Source organism: Bombina bombina, chromosome 5 (genome assembly GCF_027579735.1).
Source record: "Bombina bombina isolate aBomBom1 chromosome 5, aBomBom1.pri, whole genome shotgun sequence".
Lineage (NCBI taxonomy): Eukaryota > Metazoa > Chordata > Amphibia > Anura > Bombinatoridae > Bombina > Bombina bombina.
The window spans coordinates 50,987,516-51,013,305 of NC_069503.1; the positions used below are offsets into that span (position 1 = coordinate 50,987,516).

Consider the following 25,790-nt stretch of genomic DNA (forward strand, 5'->3'; position numbering starts at 1 on the left):
TACGATTTTTCAAAGACATTTGGATCAATTCGATTCACAGTCTTTGGATTCAGAGCATTGTTTCTCAAGGGTACAGAATAGGTTTCAAGGTAAGACCGCCTGCGAATAGATTTTTTCTCTCTCTCATTCCAAAAAATCCAGTGAAGGCTCAGACATTTCTGAAATGTGTTTCAGATCTCGAGTTGGCTGGAGTAATTGTGCCAGTTCCAGTTCTGGAACAGGGTCTGGGGTTTTACTCAAATCTATTCATTGTACCAAAGAAGGAGAATTCCTTCAGACCAGTTCTGGATTTAAAGATATTGAATCGTTCTGTAAGGATACCAACATTCAAAATGGTAACTATAAGGACTATTCTGCCTTTTGTTCAGCAAGGGCATTATATGTCCACAATAGATTTACAGGATGCATATCTTCATATTTCGATTCATCCAGATCACTTTCAGTTTCTGAGATTCTCTTTTCTAGACAAGCATTACCAGTTTGTGGCCCTTCCATTTGGCCTAGCAACAGCTCCAAGGATCTTTTCAAAGGTTCTCGGTGCCCTTCTCTCTGTAATCAGAGAACAGGGTATTGCGGTATTTCCTTATTTGGACGATATCTTGGTACTTGCTCAGTCTTCACATTCTGCAGAATCTCATACGAATCAACTTGTGTCGTTTCTTCAAAGACATGGTTGGAGGATCAATTTACCAAAGAGTTCATTGATTCCTCAGACAAAGGTAACCTTTTTGGGTTTTCAAATAGATTCAGTGTCCATGACCTTGTCTCTAACAGAAAAGAGACGTCTGAAATTGGTTTCAGCCTGTCGAAACCTTCAGTCTCAATCATTCCCTTCGGTAGCTTTATGCATGGAAATTCTAGGTCTCATGACTGCTGCATCGGACGCGATCCCCTTTGCTCGTTTTCACATGCGACCTCTTCAGCTTTGTATTCTGAACCAATGGTGCAGGGATTTTACAAAGATATCACAATTAATATCCTTAAATCCCAATGTACGACACTCTCTGACGTGGTGGATAGATCACCATCGTTTAGTTCAAGGGGCTTCTTTTGTTCGTCCAACCTGGACTGTGATCTCAACAGATGCGAGTCTATCAGGTTGGGGAGCTGTATGGGGATCTCTGACAGCGCAGGGGGTTTGGGAATCTCAGGAGGCGAGATTACCAATCAACATTTTGGAACTCCGTGCGATTTTCAGAGCTCTTCAGTTCTGGCCTCTTCTGAAGAGAGAATCGTTTATTTGTTTTCAGACAGACAATGTCACAACCGTGGCATATGTCAATCATCAGGGTGGGACTCACAGTCCTCAGGCTATGAAAGAAGTATCTCGGATACTTGTATGGGCGGAATCCAGCTCCTGTCTAATCTCTGCGGTTCACATCCCAGGTGTAGACAATTGGGAAGCGGATTATCTCAGTCGCCAGACGTTACATCCGGGCGAATGGTCCCTTCACCCAGAGGTATTTCTTCAGATTGTTCAAATCTGGGGACTTCCAGAAATAGATCTGATGGCCTCTCATCTAAACAAGAAACTTCCCAGGTATCTGTCCAGATCCAGGGATCCTCAGGCGGAGGCAGTGGACGCGTTGTCGCTTCCTTGGAATTATCATCCTGCCTATATCTTTCCACCTCTAGTTCTTCTTCCAAGAGTGATTTCCAAAATTCTAATGGAACGTTCGTTTGTACTGCTGGTGGCTCCAGCATGGCCTCACAGGTTTTGGTATACGGATCTCATTCGGATGGCCAGTTGCCAACCTTGGACTCTTCCGTTAAGACCAGACCTTCTATCTCAAGGCCCTTTTTTCCATCAGGATCTCAAATCATTAAATTTGAAGGTATGGAAATTGAACGCTTGATTCTTAGTCATAGAGGTTTCTCTGACTCAGTAATTAATACTATGTTACAGGCTCGTAAATCTGTGTCTAGGAGGATTTATTATAGAGTCTGGAAGACTTACATTTCTTGGTGTTCTTCTCATAAATTCTCTTGGCATTCTTTTAGAATTCCTAGAATTTTACAGTTTCTTCAGGATGGTTTGGATAAAGGTTTGTCTGCAAGTTCCTTGAAAGGACAAATCTCTGCTCTTTCTGTTCTTTTTCACAGGAAGATTGCTAATCTTCCTGATATTCATTGTTTTGTACAGGCTTTGGTTCGTATCAAACCTGTCATTAAATCAATCTCTCCTCCTTGGAGTCTTAATTTGGTTCTGAGGGCTTTACAAGCCCCTCCGTTTGAACCTGCATTAACTGGACATTAAATTACTTTCTTGGAAAGTTCTGTTCCTTTTGGCCATCTCTTCTGCTAGAAGAGTTTCTGAGTTATCTGCTCTTTCTTGTGAATCTCCTTTTCTGATTTTTCATCAGGATATGGCAGTGTTGCGGACTTCATTTAAATTTTTACCTAAGGTTGTGAATTCTAACAACATTAGTAGAGAAATTGTTGTTCCTTCATTGTGTTCTAATCCTACGAATTCAAAGGAGAGATCTTTACATTCTTTGGATGTAGTAAGAGCTTTGAAATATTATGTTGAAGCTACTAAGATTTTAGAAAGACTTCTAGTCTGTTATCTTTTCTGGGTCCAGAAAAGGTCAGAAGGCCTCCGCCATTTCTTTGGCATCATGGTTAAAGTCTTTAATTCATCATGCTTATGTGGAGTCGGGTAAATCCCCGCCTCAAAGAATTCTACTTCCTGGGCGTTTAGGAATGAAGCTTCTGTTGATCAGATTTGCAAAGCAGCAACTTGGTCTTCTTTGCATACTTTTACTAAATTCTACCATTTTGATGTGTTTTCTTCTTCTGAAGCAGTTTTTGGTAGAAAAGTACTTCAGGCAGCTGTTTCAGTTTGATTCTTCTGCTTATATTTTCAGTTTTTTTCATTATTAAGATTAAAACTTTTGTTTTGAGTTGTGGATTATTATTTTTCAGCGGAATTGGCTGTCTTTATTTTATCCCTCCCTCTCTAGTGACTCTTGCGTGGAAGTTCCACATCTTGGGTATTTATTATCCCATACGTCACTAGCTCATGGACTCTTGCTAATTACATGAAAGAAAACATAATTTATGTAAGAACTTACCTGATAAATTAATTTCTTTCATATTAGCAAGAGTCCATGAGACCCACCCTTTTTTGTGGTGGTTATGATTTTTTTTTGTATAAAGCACAATTATTCCAATTCCTTATTTTTGATGCTTTCGCTCCTTTCTTATCACCCCACTTCTGGCTATTCGTTAAACTGAATTGTGGGTGTGGTGAGGGGTGTATTTATAGGCATTTAGAGGTTTGGGAAACTTTGCCCCTCCTGGTAGGAATGTATATCCCATACGTCGCTAGCTCATGGACTCTTGCTAATATGAAAGAAATGAATTTATCAGGTAAGTTCTTACATAAATTATGTTATTCCGCTCATTACGGAACTCTTTGACCGCCTCAAGGGAGCTAAGGTCTTTACTAAACTTGATTTGAGAGGAGCGTACAATCTCGTTAGGATCAAGGAGGGTCACGAATGGAAAACAGCATTTAACACCAGGAGCAGGCATTATGAGTATCTTGTAATGCCCTTTAGCCTTTGTAATGCTCCTGCTGTTTTCCAGGAATTTATTAATGATGTCCTATGAGATATGTTGCAACAGTGTGTTGTGGTGTACTTAGACGACATCCTCATACACTCACCCACACTTGAGGCTCATCGTTCTGATGTTACACGAGTTTTTTCAGAGACTACGTGAGAATGGCCTGTTTTGTAAACTCGAGAAATGTGAGTTACATCAGACTCAAGTAACCTACCTAGGTTATGTTATCTCCGTTGCAGGGTTCTCCATGGATCCTGACAAGTTATCTGCAGTTCTGCAGTGGCCTCGCCCAGTTGGTCTTCGGTCTATTCAACGTTTTTTGGAGTTCGCCAATTACTATAGAAAGTTTATTAAAAACTTTTCTTCCTTGTTCAAACCTATCACAGACATGACCCGTAAAGAGAATGATCCACTCCATTGGTCACCTACTGCCATTAAGGCCTTTGATAGTCTTAAAACTGCCTTTGCTGCCGCTCCAGTTCTGGCTCATCCTAACCCTATCCTGGCTTTCGTTCTTGAGGTCGATGCGTCTGAGACTGTAGTAGGTGCCCTCTTGTCTCAATGTCCTACGCCTGATGGTTCCTTGCATCCATGTGGTTTCTTTTCTAAGAAATTGTCTCCAGCGGAGTGCAATTATAAAATTGGTGACAGCGAATTACTGTCCATAATTTTGGCACTCAGGGAATGGAGGCATCTTCTCGAGGGTACTAGCGTACCTGTGCTCATTCTTACTGACCACAAAAATTTAACTTATCTATCTGAAGCAAAACGTTTGTTGCCCGACAGGCCAGATGGGTGCTATTTTTGACTCGGTTTAATTATGTGGTCTCCTACCTGCCTGGTAGTAAGAATGTTAGGGCTGATGCCCTCTCTTGACAATTTTCACCTCTGTCCAAGGAGGAGTCTGTACCTACTCCAATTATACCTCCTGACCATATTTTGGCTACCATACGTACTTATTTGACTTCTCCCTTGGGGGAGGAGATCCTGGCTGCACAAACCAATGCACCTCCTGAGAAACCTAGTGGTAAGTGTTTTGTTCCTGAGAATCTTCAAACTAAACTTTTGCACACTTACCACTATCCTAAAGCCGCAGGTCACCCAGGCAAGAACCAAATGATTTGGTCTGTCACTCGACAATTCTGGTGGCCAGGTCTTCATTCTGATGTTGCTGCGTATGTTGCCTCCTGCTCAGTTTGTGCACAGAATAAGACTCCTTGACGTCTTCCTGTGGGTCTTCTTCAACCTATTGCTAATGGTGAACATCCTTGAACACATCTTTTCATGGACTTCATTGTCGAGCTCCCTGTTTCCAATGGCAATACTGTTACCCTTATGGTGGTTGACCGTTTTTCTAAAATGTCACATTGCATTCCCTTGAAGAAGTTGCCTATCGGTCATGAGCTTGCTTCAATTTTTGCCCGGGAGGTCTTCCGTTTACATGAGTTACCCAAGGAGATAGTGTCTGACCGGGGTAGCCAGTTTGTATCCATTTATTGTTTCCTTTTGTGATCAAATGGGGATCCAGCTTTCCTTCTCCTCGGTATATCACCCTCAATCCAATGGGGCTGCGGAACGGCCTAATCAAGCTCTGGAACAGTTCCTCCATTGCTATGTCGCAAATCACAACAATAATTGGTCTGAATTGTTACCTTGGGCAGAGTTTGCTCGTAATAGTGCTAATAATGCTTCCTCCAAGTTATCCCCATTCATAGTGAATTATGGGTTTCAACCATCCTTGTTGCCCGATACATTCATGTCTCAGGGTATTCCGGCTTTGGAGGAGCATCTCCGGCAACTCTGTTCCACGTGGGTGCAGATTCAGGATTGCCTTCATCGTTCTATGCAGCGCCAAAAGTTCCAGGCCGATCATAGGCGCCTGCCCGCACCTTCCTACCTGGTTGGTGAGAGAGTTTGGCTGTCCTCCCACAACTTTGAACCTTTGTGTGCCTTCCAGTAAACTGGCTCCCCGTTATGTTGGTCCTTTTCGAATACTCAGACGGGTCAATCCTGTGGCTACGATCTTGACCTTCCTCCTGCAATGCGCATCTCCAATGTTTTCATGTATCCCCCTTGAAACCATTGGTTTGTAATCGGTTTACCAGTGTGTTGCCTCATCCCCGTCCTATCTTTGATGACAATCATGAGGAGTTTGAGTCAGCAGCATTATTGACTCTCGTATGTCCAGGGGCCGCGTACAGTATTTGGTTCACTGGAGGGGCTACGGTCCGGAGGAGGGTTCATGGGTACCCTTCTCTGATGTTCATGCTCCCACCCTCATGCCTTCCATGCCCGTTTCCCCAGTAAGCCTTTTGTGGGGTCTTTGAGGGGAGGGTACTGTCAGGGTTTTTTCCCTCTTTTGTTTGCCATGTGTTGCTGGCAGTCATTTTACTAACCTCTCTTGCTGACTTGGTGCATTATGTGTGATGCTGCTCAATCCCTGCACTTCCTTTTATGGCCAGACTGGTGTTCATCATCAGTGTGAGACAGAATGCAATCTCAGAATTGTGATGTCATCACTTATTATTTAAAGGGCCTTTGTTCATTAAGCTTTGCCCTTGCGTTGTCTCAGACCTGTTTGTGAGAGCTCCTGTTTATTACCTGGCTGTCTGACACCACTCCTGGTTCCTGATCCCTGGCTTGTTCCTGACTCTGCTGTTCTCCTTGTTCCTGATTCCGGCTCATCTGACTATTCGCTTTGGCTCCTGACTCGGCTCGTCTGACTACCAGCTCTGGTTTTGATTCCTGGCTTATTATTTGTTTTGTGGACTTTTTATAATTTTTTTGCTATTAATAAAGGTGTGATTATTTTTGCACTTCTCGTCTCTGTCTGATTCCTGGCACCCTGACAAGAATTCACCAAATTTTGTAAATTTAGACTATTTATCTGAGGGCAATATGTCAGATTTATATGGATTCTTAGTCAATTGGGGGAGGAGGTATGGGTGGAGGTTAATGTGTAGTCTTTTAGGGAGAACAAAGTCTACTTTCAATCCTATAGCAAAGGGTTGTGGAGCTCCTAAAGGTAGGGAGGGGTTGTTGTAATTATGTAACAGCGATATAGGGGGTAGGGGACAATACACTGCTAACTGTGGTGACTCTGGATATAATTAAAGAACCTAAATATTCTGTTAAACTTTTTTTTAACACAGCATCAAGACTGGTATGAACCAAAATTACTCACATTTACCTTGGATATTTTAACATCATTGCCTTTACGATAAAAAACCCCAAAAGCAACATAGTACAAAAAGATATGCACATAAATATTACATGTATATTCAAACATTACGTTTTTAGGCAATATCAGATGTTTAACATTTATACAATTCATTTTGTAATCCTGTGTAAATTAGTTCAAAGTCTCAAGAGGTTTGATGATCACCACTAGTGGAATAGTGAATAATGAGAAACTGTTGGAATTATATAGTATAACTGTAAGGAAGTAAAGAGTATATATAAAGGCACTGCTGTCATTGGTACCTCTCAACAAAAGTAAAGAGATATCAAAGTCATTAATCTAATTTTTCAGAAAACCTTGAGTCTGGTAAAGTCTATAAACAGCAATATTATTAGTTGTAAACTGTATGATTCTAACATTAACCCTTTAAGAAGCTATGTGTAAGCCTTTCTTGGAGAATAACAATATGAGAGAACTCTAGTTCTATTAAAGAGTTATATATGCACATTATTGTTACACACATATTTGAACAACAAGTTCCTGAGCTCTATTTGAGGTTCAAAATTACCACTATTCCTTTTGTGGTCCTGTATGTAGTTATTTTCAATCTCAAGAGATGTTGAAACTATTTCTGGAGAAAGTACAAGTGATGTAGAAGATGTCAAATCAATCTCGAGTGGCGTCTGAATCCACTCTTCCAAGTTGCATGTTTGGCCTTTTAGGTAATGTTTGCCACTCCGGTGCTGAAGATCTGAGGCCCTTTGGTTCTTCTGAGGATGTACCATGGTGTGGTGTCTGTGTGCTGATGCCTTATGATGTCATCAGCTTCAGGCCTTGATCCAGAGTTGAAATAACATAACTCTTGCCCTCATGTTTAAAAAATAACTTCATGGGGAAACCCCATCTGTATTTAATCCCATTCCTTTTTAGATTCTGGTTAATTGGTGTGAATGACCTTCTTTTTGCGAGGGTATGAGAAGATAAATCGGGGAACAACTGAATGTCTTTGTATTTGTCTATTAAGGACTTATTGGTGAATGCTGCTCTTAGTATACGCGTCGTCTCTGTCTAGCTGTATCTTACTATTAAAGTGATCTGCGACTGTACATTTCAAGTTGTCTTTGATGATGCTTTTTTCTATTAGAGTGTGACATTCTTGTATGGGACAGCACTAGTGGAGGAGCTTTGCTGGAAATTTGGGCATCGTTTGCTGTGGTTATTGAGCAAAGATCTCCTGTTTGATTTACTATAGTCAACTTAGACTCTTAATGTCCCGTTTCACCTATGAGTTCTGCATGAAAATAGACAGTGACAAAATCCCACTCGACCCCCCCCCCCCCTCAGGGTGGTTTATGAATAATTCATAGTCTTGGGAGGTCTCTTAAATATATAAGGCAATATTGAATTAACAGTTCAGTTGGAGCAAGCTGTTAGTTTAGAGCATGTGTAAGATAGTAGACATGGCACTACTCCCCAAGGTATGTGTCCTCACTGGACAATGATGGTAAAAGGAACTGTGAATATGACCTGCTGACATTTAGTTAAGCAGGAAAGGGGGGTGCCTTGAATGCCTTCAGTGTCATTGGCTCCCCAAGGTCACTTGTTGTGTGATTAATCTTTTATATGCAACTAAGATGTCTTCTTGGACACTATATGCAATGTCCAGCACTAATCAGCTCCTCTGCCTATATCGGTTCTCCTTTAAAGATATAGTGCCTGTATTCCAGTGGTGCTTTTACACTATGTGCTGTGAACAGGTCCTCTGGTTTATTATATGTTTATTTTTATTTCAACAACTAAGATTTTTATCCACTCTCTCATCTTTTCCTGTCTCGACTACTGCAACTCCATCCTCTCCTGGTCTCCCTAGCTGCAGCCTAGCTCATTTTTAATCCATAAAAAATGCCTCAACCAGTCTGATCTTCCTTACACGTCACTCTTCATCTGCACCTCTCTGCCAATCTCTTCACTGACTTCCTCTTGCCTCCACAAGAAAACACAAAATTCTGACTGACATACAAAGCACTCAACTGCACTGCTCCCCCCTATATCTTGGACCTTGTATCTAGATACTCTCCTGTATATCCGGAATATTTAAAAGCGATCAAATATAATATACAGTACAGGATAAGTAATAAACAAGGCACAATGATATAATAAATTATACTGTAACCCAGATATATTTTGTGACTAGTTTAACAGTTATAATACGCACAATAAACAGGAGATAATAGAAGGGGTTAAAAAGGGACATCGCTGTATAAGGGAAGAGATGACCTCTCCCTATTTATCTTCCTATGACAATATCAGGGCACTAATAATGTATCAGTGACTAGCAACATATTTATCATAGCAGGTTTATTCAAGTTTCTCATATTATTTTCAGGCAAAAATCACGATGCATAAGACCTTCCCATAACTCCCAATAAATACATGAAGCCATTAGGCAGGAGTATATTAGAATAATTGAGAATGCAGAATTTCCATTAGGGAGGTCATGTGTGCAGGCTATCTCATATAGAGTTAATAATTTAGAGCCCCTCCTTATGGGCGTATTTTTAATACATAGGTGTAGGTGTGTGTTTATTGACGTGTTTTTGTTTTAACCAATAAGAAAGTGTTTTAGCATTTAAAAAGGTGTAAGCACAGGTACCCGATAGCTACAACTACGGCATAAGCCAAAACGCGTCAGCCACAGGGTACGTGGATACCCGCACCTACCACTTTGCTCCGAGGTTATCAGCTATAACCTGTTTTTCATGTGTGTTTTTAAGAAATAAAGAGTATATGTTTTTCCTATCTGGTGCTCTCTCTTTGTTGGTCATTTGAGTACAATTTGGATACACAGAGAGCACGGATAAATTGCACCTAGGCAGCGAAACAGCCCCAGCACCTGGATCCGGAGTACCGGTATAAGATACAGAGTCTCTGGGATACAGCGGGCTACCAGCCCTTTGCCCCCACCCCATCATATGTCACGCTACAAGTCACACACCATTGGAGGATTAGCAGCAGCACAGAGGACACACACGGACATGTATCACAGACGGCGTGCTGAAAGAGGGAATACTCGATCTGAGTGTTTACAGCTCATAGTTGAGATACCTTGAACTGGGTAATCACAAACTTTTTCCCAAAGACCGGCACAGATCTGCATATGTGAGTGCATTTGATATCTTCCTTTACATTTGATGTGACCCTGTATTGTTCATGTGAGTCATTTGACGTTACGGGGAGGGGGAGAGACACAGATTGGACATTTTCTTTACATGGGTGAAGATTACCTATCAATACTGTATATCGCTATCTGCATGTGGGCTAAAAGTGTTGAGCTATAGACACATTGACGGGCCGACCCAGTTGAGGTTCATTAGTATACTGTGTGAGAGAAAAGGGTGCTGCAAATTTCACCTGTTAGTTTGAGTAAAGTTTTATAGACTGTCACTTATTTTTATCAACTGTTCAATCTGCTTGGAAGACTGGAAGTCTAACCTAGGGGCAGATTTATACAGGCAGCATATGCTAAAGAGGTAGTAAGGTACTATGTTTACGTTTTGATTATAGCACCTTCAATCAGTCTGCCATTCCTATGCATGTAATTATCTTCTGATAACCCTTGCCCTCTTTGTGTGGGTCTGACACTCTTTAGTATCCATAAACATACATAGGACTCAGCACCCACGTTCAGTGTTATATGGTGCATGGCAGCTTAGAGGGTCCACTGTATGCATTTCATATCAATTATACATACAATCTCTCCAGCACCAGTATAGAAGACAATGTAATCTTTATTCCTGCTTTAGGTGATTGAACAGCATCTAATCTTTAGTGTCCAGCAGCTACACAATTGTCCTAGTTAGCTCACAAATAGTCAACCCTGTTAAAATTAAAAAGTTTAATTGTTCAAGACCTTTGCATTTAAATGTTTGTTTTCTTTATGTCTTGGTTTTCTCAGTATTTTTATAATGGATATTTTTGCCCTCAGGCATTTTAAATAATTCTATTAACCATAAATTATATGCACTTAACCTCCAAATGTACATTATGAAGAATATGTAATAATGAGTTAATGGCAACCATTTTAAAATGCTTAATCTACGTCACTTTTTAAAAACTTAGTACGCACTATTAAATATTTGTCTAAGTTTTCAGACCTAGTATGAGAGCCTGAAGTGTTTATTCCCCTCTCTGCTTTTCTGCGTTGAGATAAACTAAACAAAAAATCTCTTGTCAGTTGTAAATAAAGCCTTGTGTTTTAAGAATTAAAAGGCATAATTCAATGTTTTGTTGTTTAACATCATGCTATCTTTTATTTATGTCACAATGAATATTAATATTTCTTTCTAATGGCACGGTGAGTCCACGGATCATTATAATTACTATTGGGAATATCACTCCTGGCCAGCAGGAGGAGGCAAAGAGCACCACAGCAAAGCTGTTAAATACCACTCCCTTATCCACAACCCCCAGTCATTCTCTTTTCTTGTGTCAGTTGCAAGGAGGAGTAAAGTTAGGTGTCTGATTCTTCAATCAAGAGTTTATTTTTTTTAATTTTTTTTTTATTTTTTTTTTATTTTGTTTTTATTGAGATTCGTTAACAGGCAAACAGGGCATACATGTCAATGGAAGTTTTACAGATGGGTACATTCCACAAATACAATCAGTACTTATTAGGTTGTTTAGTCAAAGTGTGGTTACATGCCATAACAATCATAGATTAGATAATACAATAAATGCCTATTACATTCTGTACCTTTAAAATGATCTAGAGGGCCACTCATGGACCCTTATAACACTCTAAACAGAACCAATAAAGGTATCATCTGAAAGCACCGAGACCACTTTTGGATCTCCTGAGGAGAATCTCTATTTTTCAATTTTTAGGGTTCAAATCTAGAAAATGAACTTAACCTGAGAAACTTAAACAAAACCCATGACTTTATAACAATATATAACCAACTCTGTTTTATTATTTTATATACTATAGATATCAAGGCGTTCCTGATCACTAGCAGAGGAGAAACTGTGCCACTTTCCTTTTTGTTAGGATTTGCTAAATTCTTTTAGAAAACACTACTATAACAGCTTACTGCTAATGTAGAACCACTCAGTCTCACACCTTACCTCGGATTCCCACAGATTGAACTTAAGGGAACCCTGATATGCTCATTGATCTGAGGGTCACTACAGCAGGGTAGCTGAGTGAAAACGGAACCTTCACGCAACAATGACTGCTAGCAGCAGTAAGGAGAGTAATTCTTAGAGGAATGTAACTTCAACAGTAGTGAAAGAGTTAATTACTGCAGGTGCCTTGATTCACTCACACAAGCAGTGTAAAATAGTTTATGCAGCAGGCTTTAGCAAACACACCAGAAATCACACAGTACTTTGTTATCTGAATGAGTAAATCAAACTGAGGGCATTATGTAAACCATAATTTGATAATGAATATTAGTTATTTCCAAACTTGTTCAATGAAAGCATAAGAAGCTGTGTAAATCTCATGAAACAGGTAAAGTTGAAGTTATACAAACAGTTATTTGCAAGCAGATATGAAGGTTAATTTTGATAAAGACTGAAGTATGCTTAGGAAGTCCGTTTATGAGAAATGGTAGCAATATGAATCTTTGTCACAGTTATTTGTATGCAAGTTAGAGTGAGAGTTACACAGTTAATATGGCAAGCTTTAGTGTAATGAAGTTGCAGCAGTACACACAGTTCATACAATGCAATATATACAGACCAGTATTACAGGAGATGGCAAATGAGCAGAGTAATACTGTTACCAGACAGCAAACAGTCCCAGCGGTATCACAGCGAGCCTGACAGAGAACCGCGGCGGGAGAATGTCGGGCGTGACGTCACACGCTGCAGGGAGTAACTTCAATACAGGAGAGAGACAGAGAAGTCTCTGACTGGAATAAAACGGTGAAAATCTTCAGACACAAAAGAGCATCTGCAGGTTGATTCAAGCAGGCAGAAACTCAGGGTGAGTTTAGAGAGCAATGAAGTGAAATACAGAGTTGTATAAACGGCTAGGTCTCTTCAGAAGCAGCTTGTCACTGAGCAACAAATTACCAAGCAATGAGTTCTGTTGGGAGGAGCCTTAAATAGGGCTAGTGAGTTCACTTTCTTAAAGGTACAGCATGAAAAGAGATAAATCCCTGACAGGACACCCCCCCCCCAAGGAGCCGCTCCGCGGATCAAGGACCAGGACGATCAGGATTCCTACGATGAAACAAGGAGACAAGACGGGGAGCAGAGACATTAGTGGAAGGTTCCCAAGAGTCCTCCTCCGGACCAAACCCTTTCCAACTGACAAGATATTGAAGTTGATTATGATGGTAACAAGAGTCTAGGATAGACTCAATCTCATACTCCATGCCATCAATAACTGAAGGATCCACCGTGTCATTCTGAGTCGTGTCTCTGATTGTACTGTACGGTTTCAAGAGAGAAACGTGGAATGTGGGATGTATCTTTAGAGAATCTGGTAGCTGAAGTGTTACAGCATTAACATTGACGACCTTTTGTATTGGATAAGGCCCTAAATATAGAGAAGCGAGTTTTTTAGAAGGAACTTGTAACCTTAAATGTTTAGTGCTTAACCAGACTTTGTCGCCAATCTTGTAATCTGGGGGCTTGGATCTACGTAGATCATAATGGTGTTTCTGAACAGCCTGAGCTTCTTGTAAGACTTGTTTCAATGTTGTGAAATTAGTGGCAATGGTGTTAACAAGATCATTGACTATAGGCATGTCGGAATTGTTGGTCCGATTTGGGTAATATGAAGGATGAAATCCATAGTTGATGTAAAATGGTGTCATTTTAGTTGACGAATTTACAGCATTATTATGGGCAAATTCGGCAGTAGCAAGTAGAGAATGCCAGTTATCTTGTTGTTGGGTGCAGTAGCAACGAAGGTATTGCTCTAATGTTTGATTTGTCCTTTCTGTTTGACCATTCGTTTGTGGATGATAAGCGGTACTCAAACGTTTGGAAATGTTGAGAGAGGAGCACAGTTGATTCCAAAACCTTGAAGTGAATTGCGTACCTCTATCTGTGGTAATTGACTCAGGTAGACCATGCAATTTCACAATGTGATTCAGAAAAAGTGAAGCAGTTTCTGAAGCTGTAGGCAATCCTCTATGTGGTAGGAAATGTGCCATTTTAGAAAATAAGTCCACTACTACTAATATGGTGTTATAATTAGCTGATGAAGGTAGATCAACAATGAAATCCATAGCAATCGCTGCCCAAGGTCTATCTGGTACTGGTAAGGAGAGAAGGTAACCATAGGGACTCTTATGCTGATGTTTCTTAGTTGTACATACCATACAGGATTCAATGTACTGTTGAATAGTATCATGCATCTTAGGCCACCAATAATTCCTTTTAATCAAATGAGCAGTTCTATGAACTCCAGGATGACCAGCCAACAAGGAGTCATGGGCAAAGGTAAGTACCTCATTCCTGAGAGAAGGAGGTATATATAATAGAGTGCCATGGTAGTGTAAATTGTCCGAATGTTTTAGTACATCCAATTGATCCAAAGATGAGTCATACCTTAAATGTTCTTGTAGAGTGGTTTTAAAATCAGTTGTTAGACAAATAATTCTATCTGAAGGTATGATAGATAAAGGAGAAACCACATCAGTAGGACGAGGGTCTTTTCTAGAAAGAGCATCGGCTTTCATATTTTTGGATCCAGGTCTATAAGTTATAACGTAATCAAAACGAGAAAAGAACAAACTCCATCGAACCTGGCGAGCAGTAAGGGTCTTGTTTGATTTTAAATATTCTAAATTACGGTGATCAGTATAGATGGTGATTGGATATGTTGCACCCTCCAGGAGGTGTCGCCAAAACTCCAAAGCTGATTTGATTGCAAGAAGTTCCTTATCACCATTTCCATAATTAATCTCCGCTGAACTCATAGTTCTAGAATAATAGGAGACAGGATGCAAAGGTTCTTTATCAGAATGTCTTTGAGATAAAACAGCCCCCACAGCAAACTCAGAAGCATCAACTTCCAGCGTAAATTGACATGTGGGATCTGGAAATTGTAAAATAGGGGCTGAGACAAATTTACTTTTTAGAATATTAAAGGAATGATCAGCATCTTGATTCCAAACAAACTTAACTTGCTTACGTGTTAGCGTAGTGAGAGGTCTGACAATAAGAGAGAAATCTTTAATGAACTTTCTATAAAAGTTCGCAAAGCCAAGAAATCTTTGAACATCTTTTTTATTACGTGGAATAGGCCAGTTAGTGATAGCGTCCACTTTGCTTGACTCCATTGAAATTCCAGCTGGTGAGATGCAATAGCCAAGGAATGATATGGTGTTTGTGTTAAAAATACACTTTTCAAGCTTTGCATAGAGATGGTGTGCCCTTAAACGTGTTAATACTTGTTTGACATGTACAATGTGAGCCTGTAGAGAATTTGAATAAACCAAGATGTCATCCAAGTATACGACAATACAGACATCTAACAAATCATGAAAGACATCATTTATAAAACACTGAAATGTCGCTGGGGCATTGCACAACCTGAAGGGCATTACAGTGTATTCATACAAACCGTATCTAGTACGGAATGCAGTTAACCATTCATCCCCTGCCCTCATCCTGATCAAATTATAGGCACCGCTGAGGTCTAGTTTAGTAAAAACTGTGGCACCTTGTAAACGTTCAATAAGTTCAGGTATGAGGGGCAGGGGGTATCTGTTCTTTTTTGTGCATTTGTTCAACTGCCTATAATCGATGATAGGCCTAAGACTGCCATCTTTATTTTTTACAAAGAACATTGCTGCAGCTGCAGAGGAGGTGGAAGGTCTAATAAACCCTTTTTTCAAGTTGTCATCTAAATATTCTTTTAAATGATTTAACTCTGGCTGTGACAACGGATATATGTGACCGTAAGGTATGGAGCTTCCAGGTATAAGATCAATAGGACAGTCATAGTCTCTGTGTGGAGGTAAGGACTCAGCCTCTTTTTTATCAAAAACATCAGCAAACTCACTATAGCATTCTGGTAACTTATGTTCAGTGATTTGACAAAGTGTGTGTACCCCAAAACAGGATTGCTTACAATGATTTGAATCGAAAACCACTAATGCTGTAGACCACGAAATAGTGGGGTTATGTTTTATTAACCAATTCAATCCAAGAATTAGTGGATAAACAGAAGATGGAAGGACATCAAACGAAATAAACTCTGTGTGACCTGAAGGGGTAACCACTTTGAGTGGGATAGTGTGGTGAGTTATGGGACCAGAGCTAAAGAATGAACCGTCAACCAGACGAATAGCTAGTGCAACATTCTTTTTTATTAGTGGTATGTGATTATTAACAATAAAAGTGTTATCAGCAAAATTCCCAGAAGCCCCAGAGTCAATTATGGCCTGAACGTTTATCTTCTGATGGGACCACTGTAAGGAGACATAAATAGATAGATGAGATTTTATGCTGTTAACCAAATTAACTGTATGGTCATTAGATGAAACCTTACCCTTCTTTTGTCGAATCAGAGAGGGACAGTCCCTAACTCCATGGTTCTTTTCAGCACAGTATAAACATAAGTTTAGAAGCTTACGCCTTGCTTTCTCTTCAGGTCTTAAGGGTCCCCTAATAACTGCAACATCCATGGGTTCTTCTATGGATCTAGTGGATACTGTGGTAGGGGTTGAGTGATAATAATTGGGAGTCCTTCTGGTGGTATTCTCCGAATAAGATCTTTCTGACTTCCTTTCCCTAAGTCGACAATCTATGCCAATAGAGAGGGTCATCAAGGCATCCAAGTCCTCTGGAATCACACCCCTTGCCAACTCATCCTTAACTGCATCATTGAGCCCCAAACGGAACTGATTGCGTAGAGCAGGAATATTCCAAAGGGTGTCAGGAGCCCATCTTTTGAATTCAGTAATGTAATCTTCTACCATTCTTTTGCCCTGCCTTAAAGATCTAATGGCAGTTTCAGCAGTATTTTTTTATTGTGATCTTCATATAAGAGAGACATAGCAGAAAAAAAATCTTCTAGGGAATTTAGGATCATCTTTTTCATAAAAAGCATTGGCCCAAGACCTGGCCTCACCTCTGAGAAATGAAATTACAGTTAGAACTCTAATCCTGTCAGTTGGGTATGACTTAGGTTTCAAAGTAAAAAGCAGAGTGCAGGAATTCCTGAAATCCCTGAACATAGATCTGTCCCCAGAGAACTTTTCAGGCGGACTAACAATGGGTTCTGGGGATGACTCAACATTAGGAGTTTTGTTAGCAAGGTGATCATTAATAAAAAAATGTTATATTCTGATTCTCTAATTGAATATCCCTTAAGCCTTGAATCATGTGATCCATACTCTGAGCTAGAGAACCAACTCTCCTGGACAGGTCACTTACATCCATGATTTTAGCTGTTAGTAGTATTCTTTTTTTTAAGGCTTGGTAATATGTTAGGATTTGCTAAATTCTTTTAGAAAACACTACTATAACAGCTTACTGCTAATGTAGAACCACTCAGTCTCACACCTTACCTCGGATTCCCACAGATTGAACTTAAGGGAACCCTGATATGCTCATTGATCTGAGGGTCACTACAGCAGGGTAGCTGAGTGAAAACGGAACCTTCACGCAACAATGATTGCTAGCAGCAGAAAAGGAGAGTAATTCTTAGAGGAATGTAACTTCAACAGTAGTGAAAGAGTTAATTACTGCAGGTGCCTTGATTCACTCACACAAGCAGTGTAAAATAGTTTATGCAGCAGGCTTTAGCAAACACACCAGAAATCACACAGTACTTTGTTATCTGAATGAGTAAATCAAACTGAGGGCATTATGTAAACCATAATTTGATAATGAATATTAGTTATTTCCAAACTTGTTCAATGAAAGCATAAGAAGCTGTGTAAATCTCATGAAACAGGTAAAGTTGAAGTTATACAAACAGTTATTTGCAAGCAGATATGAAGGTTAATTGTGATAAAGACTGAAGTATGCTTAGGAAGTCCGTTTATGAGAAATGGTAGCAATATGAATCTTTGTCACAGTTATTTGTATGCAAGTTAGTAAGTAGAAGAAATAGTTTAGTGCATATTTGTCATCTGAAGCGTATATGAATCCCCAGCAGGTGAGAGTTACACAGTTAATATGGCAAGCTTTAGTGTAATGAAGTTGCAGCAGTACACACAGTTCATACAATGCAATATATACAGACCAGTATTACAGGAGATGGCAAATGAGCAGAGTAATACTGTTACCAGACAGCAAACAGTCCCAGCGGTATCACAGCGAGCCTGACAGAGAACCTCGGCGGGAGAATGTCGGGCGTGACGTCACACGCTGCAGGGAGTAACTTCAATACAGGAGAGAGACAGAGAAGTCTCTGACTGGAATAAACGGTGAAAATCTTCAGGCACAAAAGAGCATCTGCAGGTTGATTCAAGCATGCAGAAACTCAGGGTGAGTTTGGAGAGAAATGAAGTGAAATACAGAGTTGTATAAACGGCTAGGTCTCTTCAGAAGCAGCTTGTCACTGAGCAACAAATTACCAAGCAATGAGTTCTGTTGGGAGGAGCCTTAAATAGGGCTAGTGAGTTCACTTTCTTAAAGGTACAGCATGAAAAGAGATAAATCCCTGACACTTTTTCTTATTAATTTTATATCCTGAAAACAGACTAAAATTATTGATAATTGCCAGACATTTGGGAATACTTGTTTTAGTATGCTGTAAAAACAACATAATATCATCCGCATATAAGGATATTGAGAGATTATGTCCCCCAAATTCCACTCCCTTTAATTCTTGTCTAAATTGAACAGACAGTGGTTCCAATGCCAAATCGAATAATAATGGTGACAAGGGACATCCCTGTCTGGTCCCTCTCTGTAAAGTTATATAGTGAGATAATTCTCCGTTTACCAACAGTTGAGACCGCGGGCTGGTATAAATCCTCTTAATTAACTGGACCATATTATCTTCAAAACTGAATTCCTTAAGTGCCATAAATAGATGATCCCAAATGATAGAATCGAATGCTTTTTCTGCATCCATCATAAGCATAGCCAGATCTGCTTGTATTTTTTTATTCGACTTCTGGGATTTATTAAAATAATAGTCTAGAATGACTAGCACCCTCCGCATATTCCGTACTGGGTTTCTACCCGGGATAAATCCTGATTGGTCATTATGTATCAAATTTCCAACCCCTTTCTTCAATCTATCTGCTATAATTGACATTAGTATTTTGTAGTCTTGATTCAGGAGCGAAATTGGTCGGTATGATCCCAACTCTTCTGGTGCTTTCCCTTTCTTGTGTATTAATGAAACTATTGAGTCAGTGAAAAAAGGTGAGTTTAGATTCCCTTGCAAATAATAACTGTTATATAGTTCTACCAGTGTACCCGAGATATCTTTTTTAATAATTTTGTAGAATTCTGGTGGAAGACCATCAGGCCCCGGTGCCTTATTAACTTTAATTCTATCAATCATAGTTTTAACTTCTTCCTCTGTTATCGGGGAGTTAATCTGGACTAGGTCCTTCTTATCTATTTTCGGGACCCGGATCTTTCGCTAGAATTCACCCTTTATCGTCTCATCAATTACCTCGCTGGAGTACAATTCCTGGTAATATCTAAAAAAGGCCTCTCTTATCTCTGCTGATTGAATAAAGGTCATTGCTCCTTCTTTAATAATTGATATTAGATTATTTTTTTTCCGAAATTTTATTATTTTTGCCAAATGCTTTGCGGCGATCCCCTGATACCCCTGACAGTATGCTCTTGTCCGAATATCTTCTCTTGCCCACTTTTCTCTCAGAAAAGTCTCCCGCTCTGATTTAGCTATTTTGTAACTATTCCAGGAATATCTATTTGGAGTAATCACATACCTACTATATGAATTTTTGAGATGATTGGCTAATTGGATCTCTCTATCTTTAAACTTCCGCTTTCTTTTGCCCCATAAAACAGCTTTACCAGCTTCCCAGAATATTTCTGGGCTGCTCACATCTAGTCTGTTCTGCCTATAATATTCTCTTCATCTTTCCGTTAGGAAGTTCTGGAAATTCTCGTCCTGTAACATATATCTGGGGAATCTAAACGTGTTTCTGTTGCTGCCCTTATCCATCCCGCCCTCTATTTTCAAAGTTAATAATCGCATAATCTGAAATTACTATCTCGGCCATTTGTGTCTCCATATCCAGAGCCAATAATTTCTCGTCTATCAAAAACATATCTATCCGCGAAAAGTTTTTAAATGATTTAGATTCGCATGAAAATTCGCGCTCATCTGGATGCTGTAAGCGCCATATATCCCTTAATTTTAATGTCTTTGCAAATTCCCGTAGAAGCTTTGCCTCTCTATTATGCCTTCTGATGGTTCCGGATCGTAGCCTATCGATCTGTGGCCGCATCGTAGCATTAAAGTCACCTGCCATCACTATGTTTTGCCCTAGATAGTTTGCTAATTTATTCTTAATCATTTCCCAGAATTCTGTATCAATTTCATTTGGACCATATATGTTACAAAATGTCCACAGTCGATTGTTGATTTCGGCTTGTATAATCATAAATCTCCCCTTTAGATCCAACACTTGATTTTTAATCTCATATGACAGTTTCCTATTAAGCATTATGGCCACTCCACATTTCCTGCTGCTACAAGGAGTTGCTATGATTTCAGCAATCCAATTGGTTTTCAGCTTGTGTATCTCTGCCTCTTTCAAATGCAACTCTTGCAAAAAAATGACATCTGGCGTATGGCGCTTAAGCATTTTTAAAACATTCTTTCTTTTAATAGGGGAGGTCACGTCTCCCACATTCCACGACACACACTTCAACATATAATTTTAATATTTATTTTAAAACCATCATAAATGAGAATTAACTTCCCACCTCTCTGCCAGGGTATAAGGATCAAACTGTCCATCGGCAAGGGGAGCAAGCCTACCGCACCTGGTGTTCCCAGGTGGTCTCCCATCCAGGTACTGGCCAGGCCCAACCCTACTTCACTTCCGAGATCAAACGTGATCGGGTACATCAAGCCAGTTTGGCGGTAGACATGCGAGAGAAGAAAAAGGAAAAAAAAAAAAAAAAAACAATTATTTGATCAGAAAATTTAACAACGAAAACAGCCAACGACATCACTAATCTAAACAAAGAATAATATAAAAGCCGAAACATTGCTGTTTGATAAATCATACCTCTATACCATTTTCTGTACAATATGTTTTAGCTTCTGTTACAGTATTTAATACAGTAGCATTCCCTTCTGCATTAAAAATTACAATTTTGGCTGGGTACCTCATGTTTGCCTTAATTCCCTCCTTAATTAGGCTTGTGCAATAGGGTGCCATTGCCTTTCTCTTTGAGGAAGTCTCTATTGAGAAATCCTGAAATAGAAAGACAAATTTCGTGCCTATCTTAAACCCCTGAATTTTCCTGTAATGTCTCATTATCGGTATCTTATGTTGAAATTTTAGATACTTAATCACTACCATCCTTGAGCGCGGGGTAGGCATTCTTAATGGTAAGATGATTAAGACCCCTATAATCGATGCATGGTCTTAACTCGCCACCCTTTTTCTTCACAAAGAAGAAGCCAGCCCCTGCAGGATAGCAGGATTTGCGGATAATCCCCCGCAACAGACAGAGGGTACACCCGGCCCCGAGGATGAATGGCTCCGGGTTGCAGGTCTATGGCACAATCGTAAGACCGGTGAGGAGGCAACGTACCGGCAGGCACCTTGTCAAAAATGTCTAGGAACTCTCATTACTCATCTGGCAATTGAGATACCAAAGAAGTGCACAAGACTTTAACTGGTTTCCGAAGACAAGTGGAAATACATTGTGGAGACCACGACAAAATTTTGGACCTGCGCCAGTCGAGACTGGGAATGTGCTTTTGGAGCCAGGGATAACCCAGAACAACCGGAAAATGTGGAGAGTTTATCACCTGGAACTGGAGGGTTTCAAAATGGAGAGCCCCAACAGCCATGGATAACGGAGCAGTTTCGTGAGTAACGAGTGCGGGCTGAAGGGGCCTGCCATCAATGGCCTCAATAGCAAGCGGAACAGACTGGGGCAAAAAAGGAATGGAGTGCTTTGATACAAAAGCACTGTCAATGAAATAGCCTGCAGTACCGGAGTCAACAAGAGCCTGGGTGACTATGGAGGAGTCCACCCAGGAAAGGACAACCGTAACCAAAGGTTTCTCCTTTAGCGGTTCCGGGGACAAGGATAAACCACCCAAGGTCTGCCCTGACAGGACCTTAGGTGTGAGCGTTTCCCGGCCGTGTAGGACAAGACTTCAAAAGGTGGCCCTGTAACCCACAATAGAGGCAGAGCCCCTCCCTCCTCCTAAAGGCCCTATCCGCTGTGGAGAGACGCGTGAATCCCAACTGCATCGGCTCAGCAGTACTTGGTGACTCGGGACCAGGAGGCATGGGAGGAGAGGGAGGCATGGGTGGGAACAAACATGTAGGAGACAACAAAACAGGAGGCTTCCGCAAGCGCTCCTTGAAAGAGGGCCTCTCACTTAGTCTAATGTCAATTAGGAAAAAAAAGACACCAATGCCTCGAGATCTTCTGGTAAATCTCTGGCAGCAACTTTGTCTTTAATCGCATCAGAGAGCCCATGAAAGAAGGCGGCAACAAGGGCTTCATTGTTCCAATCTACCTCTGCGGCAAGCGTATGGAACTCAATGACATACTAAGCAACAGATCTTGTACCTTGCTGAATGGACATGAGTCATTTAGCAGCAGAGGAAGAGCGAGCCGGAACATCAAATACCCTTCGAAAGGAGGCCACAAATTCAGGGTAATTTGAAATCACAGGTTTATTAGTCTCCCACAAGGAATTAGCCCAGGCAAGAGCTGTATCAGAGTAACAAGATGAGAAATCCCACCTTAGCTCTGTCAGAGGGAAACGCATGAGGTAACATCTCAAAGTAAATGCCCACCTGGTTCAAAAACCCTCTGCACTGATTAGGATCGCCTCCATAATGCTGACGTAGAGGTGCAGAACCGGACATGCTCCTGGTAGGATGAGGTGCAGCAGCGGAAACAGGAGCAACCATAACTTGCGGGACACTTTGGTCCAAATGTGCAGTGCGAGTCAGCAGGGTTTGCAGGGCTATGCAAATTGATCCAAGCGGTGATCCTGTTCATCCATCCTGGAAATTAAGGCAGTTAAAGGTGGATTATTAGCACCATCAGGATTCATGGCCCTTGCGTAATGTCAGGGTGCCAGGAATCAGACTGAGACGAGAAGTGCAAAAATAATCACACCTTTATTAATAGCAAAAAATAATAAAAAGTCCACAAGTCAAATAACAAGCCAGGAATCAAAACCAGAGCTGGTAGTCAGACGAGCCGAGTCAGGAGCCAAAGCAAGTAGTCAGATGAGCCGGAATCAGCAACAAGGAGAACAGCAGAGTCAGGAACAAGCCAGGGATCAGGAACCAGGAGGGACATCAGACAGCCAGGTAATACACAGGAGCTCTCACAAACAGATCTGAGACAACGCAAGGGCATAGCATACTGAACAGAGGCCCTTTAAATAGTAAGTGATGACATCACAATTCTGAGACTGCATCCTGTCTCACACTGATGATGTACACCAGTCTGGCCATAAAAGGAAGTGCAGGAATTGAACAGCATCACATAGTATGCACCAGAGTCAGCAAGAGAGGTGAATAAAATGGCTGCCAGCAGCACATGGCAAACAAAGCAGGAAAAAACCCTGACACACACAGAGCTGCACAGTGTGTATTAACCCTTCACTAGCTCAGAGAGCTGCACAGTATGTATTAACACTTCACTAACACAGAGAGCAGCCCAGCTTGAATTAACTCTTCAATATCACAAATAGTAGCACAGTGTGTATTATCTGGTTTTAATAGGGTTACTATGGATGCCTCTAGAAATTCTTGGGAGAATTTTCCAGATTGCATAATCTTATTAAAATGTCTGTGTAAAATAGGGATCAATAGAGTTTGAAAGCTTTTATAAAAATATTCCTTTATAGACATCTGGCCCAGGCGTCTTCCCTAACTTTATGTGTTTAATTGCTTTTCATATTTCTTCAACTGAGATTGAGCCTTTCAGAACTTCTATGGCTTCCACTGATAGGGTTAGGAGTTACAGTTTCACCAAAAAAGACTTAATAGTGTGGGCTTAACATTTTGGGTTGCAAAAGAAACGGGGCGTTTATAGAGATACAACACTCTGCTACTCTAATGCCTATACCCAGAAAATGTTAATGGGTTAAAACCTCATAAAACCCAATAAAGTACAAAAGGAAAAGAAGTGGTTCTGGGTGGCGCTCAGATAGAGAGCAACTTAGAGATTAAAAAATGAGTATTAATATTTCTAGAAGAAACTAATAGCAATAAACTGTATCTTAATAAACTGAAGCGGTCCCTAAATAGATCCAAATAACTAGATTATATCTTATAACAATAATATTATTTATTCCATGAATTAATATAACAATGAATATGAAATTAATTATAAAATTGATGATGCTGGCATCTAAAAAACAATCATAAAGATGCGATAAAAATCGCAATGTGTATGTAAGTATGTGTCTTTATCTAAACAAAATAAAAATAAAATACATCACACATAATAAAAAACCTGTGTCGTCCTGTTTATATCGTAAACAGTGTCAATCAGTGTCCAAGGAACAATTGTTCTATACAAACTTAGTTGTAAAAATGAACTCCGGAATTTAAGTTCTCTTCTCTTCCTCGGTGTTGAAAGTTATTGCAGCTGTCTGTGAGCCGTGGAGGATGCAATGATCCCCGTGTGAATTCAAGCAGGTCCGGGTTGTAGTTCAAAGGATGTTCCGGTATGAATAACCTTTTGCAATTCCCAAGAGTGTTATACGATCCAAAGTTCGTAAGGGATATCGGTTATTGATTATACAGATGGATAGGTATGAGTAGGTCCCGGGACAGGAATTACACATATGAAGCTAGCTTAAAACAAGTTTTTAAAAGCTGCTTGATGTACCTGTCCTAACTACTTACGTCTCCAATCTGTTATTTAACAAACAAGTAAATTAGTAATGTGCACAGGAGCAGTCGGTAAATCTACGCGTTTCAGCCGCCAGGGGCCTTTATCAAGATACCCATTTGCTCCCAGTTCCATTTTTAAATATCCCACGTCGTATCCTCATTGGACGAAGTTAGACCAATCAGATCTTTCAACAAAGGGGGTGTTTTCTCACATATTAAAAAGGTCCGTGCAGGTTTTGTGAACAATGTCTATGTATTTCATATTAAAAACGTACAATAACAACATAAGTGTCTGTATCAAATTGTTAAAAACTACAATAATATCATAAGTGTCTGTGTCAAATTGTTAGAAATGTAGCGGTATCTTCCTGGATCTAATCAAAGAACGCCTCTGTCAGATTCAGCATATTGCTACACAGCCATTTGTGCTGATATTTAACCCTATCAATTCAGTTAACTCTCTATGGAAAATAGAACAAATTGGAAAAGTATGTTTAGCTAAAAGTACCAAATAGATTTAAGAGCAATCTGAAATATTTTAAGTGTCCCGGTAATTTATTTGTACAATGAAAATTTATCTAATATCAATTATAAATAGGTTACAAAGGTTATATATATAAACAAATGTCCGAATTAGTAGGGGACACACGAGTCTGATGTAAATTGATTTCTCTAGTTTATATAAAAAAATTAAATTCATAGTGAGTTTCCTAGATCATTCAAAATGGTGTATAAAAATTATATAAAAAATATAAGATACTTATAAAATTTTCCTTAGAGTAAAATTAGAAAGATAAAAAAGACAAAAATTAGGCAAAAAATAATGGCAAAAAATATTAGCAAAAAATAATGGCAAAAAATATATCAACCTCTGATATTATCTCCTTAGGATCTTACCTGACATAGGAAATTAATTATTATTATCATATATAAGGAGATGTAAAATTTCTAAGATTAAAAATAGGAATAGAGGGAGATGATTTTTAAAGTTATAATTATTATCATAATAAATTTTATAA

The 25,790-nt window shown here is 39.8% G+C and overlaps 1 protein-coding gene and 1 pseudogene across 1 annotated transcript in view; one reads left to right on the forward strand and one right to left on the reverse strand.

Moving 5' to 3' along the window:
• LOC128661294 (uncharacterized) overlaps positions 1-25,790 on the forward strand; it is a 170,807-nt gene that overhangs the window by 42,729 nt on the left and 102,288 nt on the right. The gene's annotated exons all lie outside the window — the stretch shown is intronic.
• On the reverse strand, positions 20,693-20,810 carry LOC128661962 (uncharacterized; annotated as a pseudogene).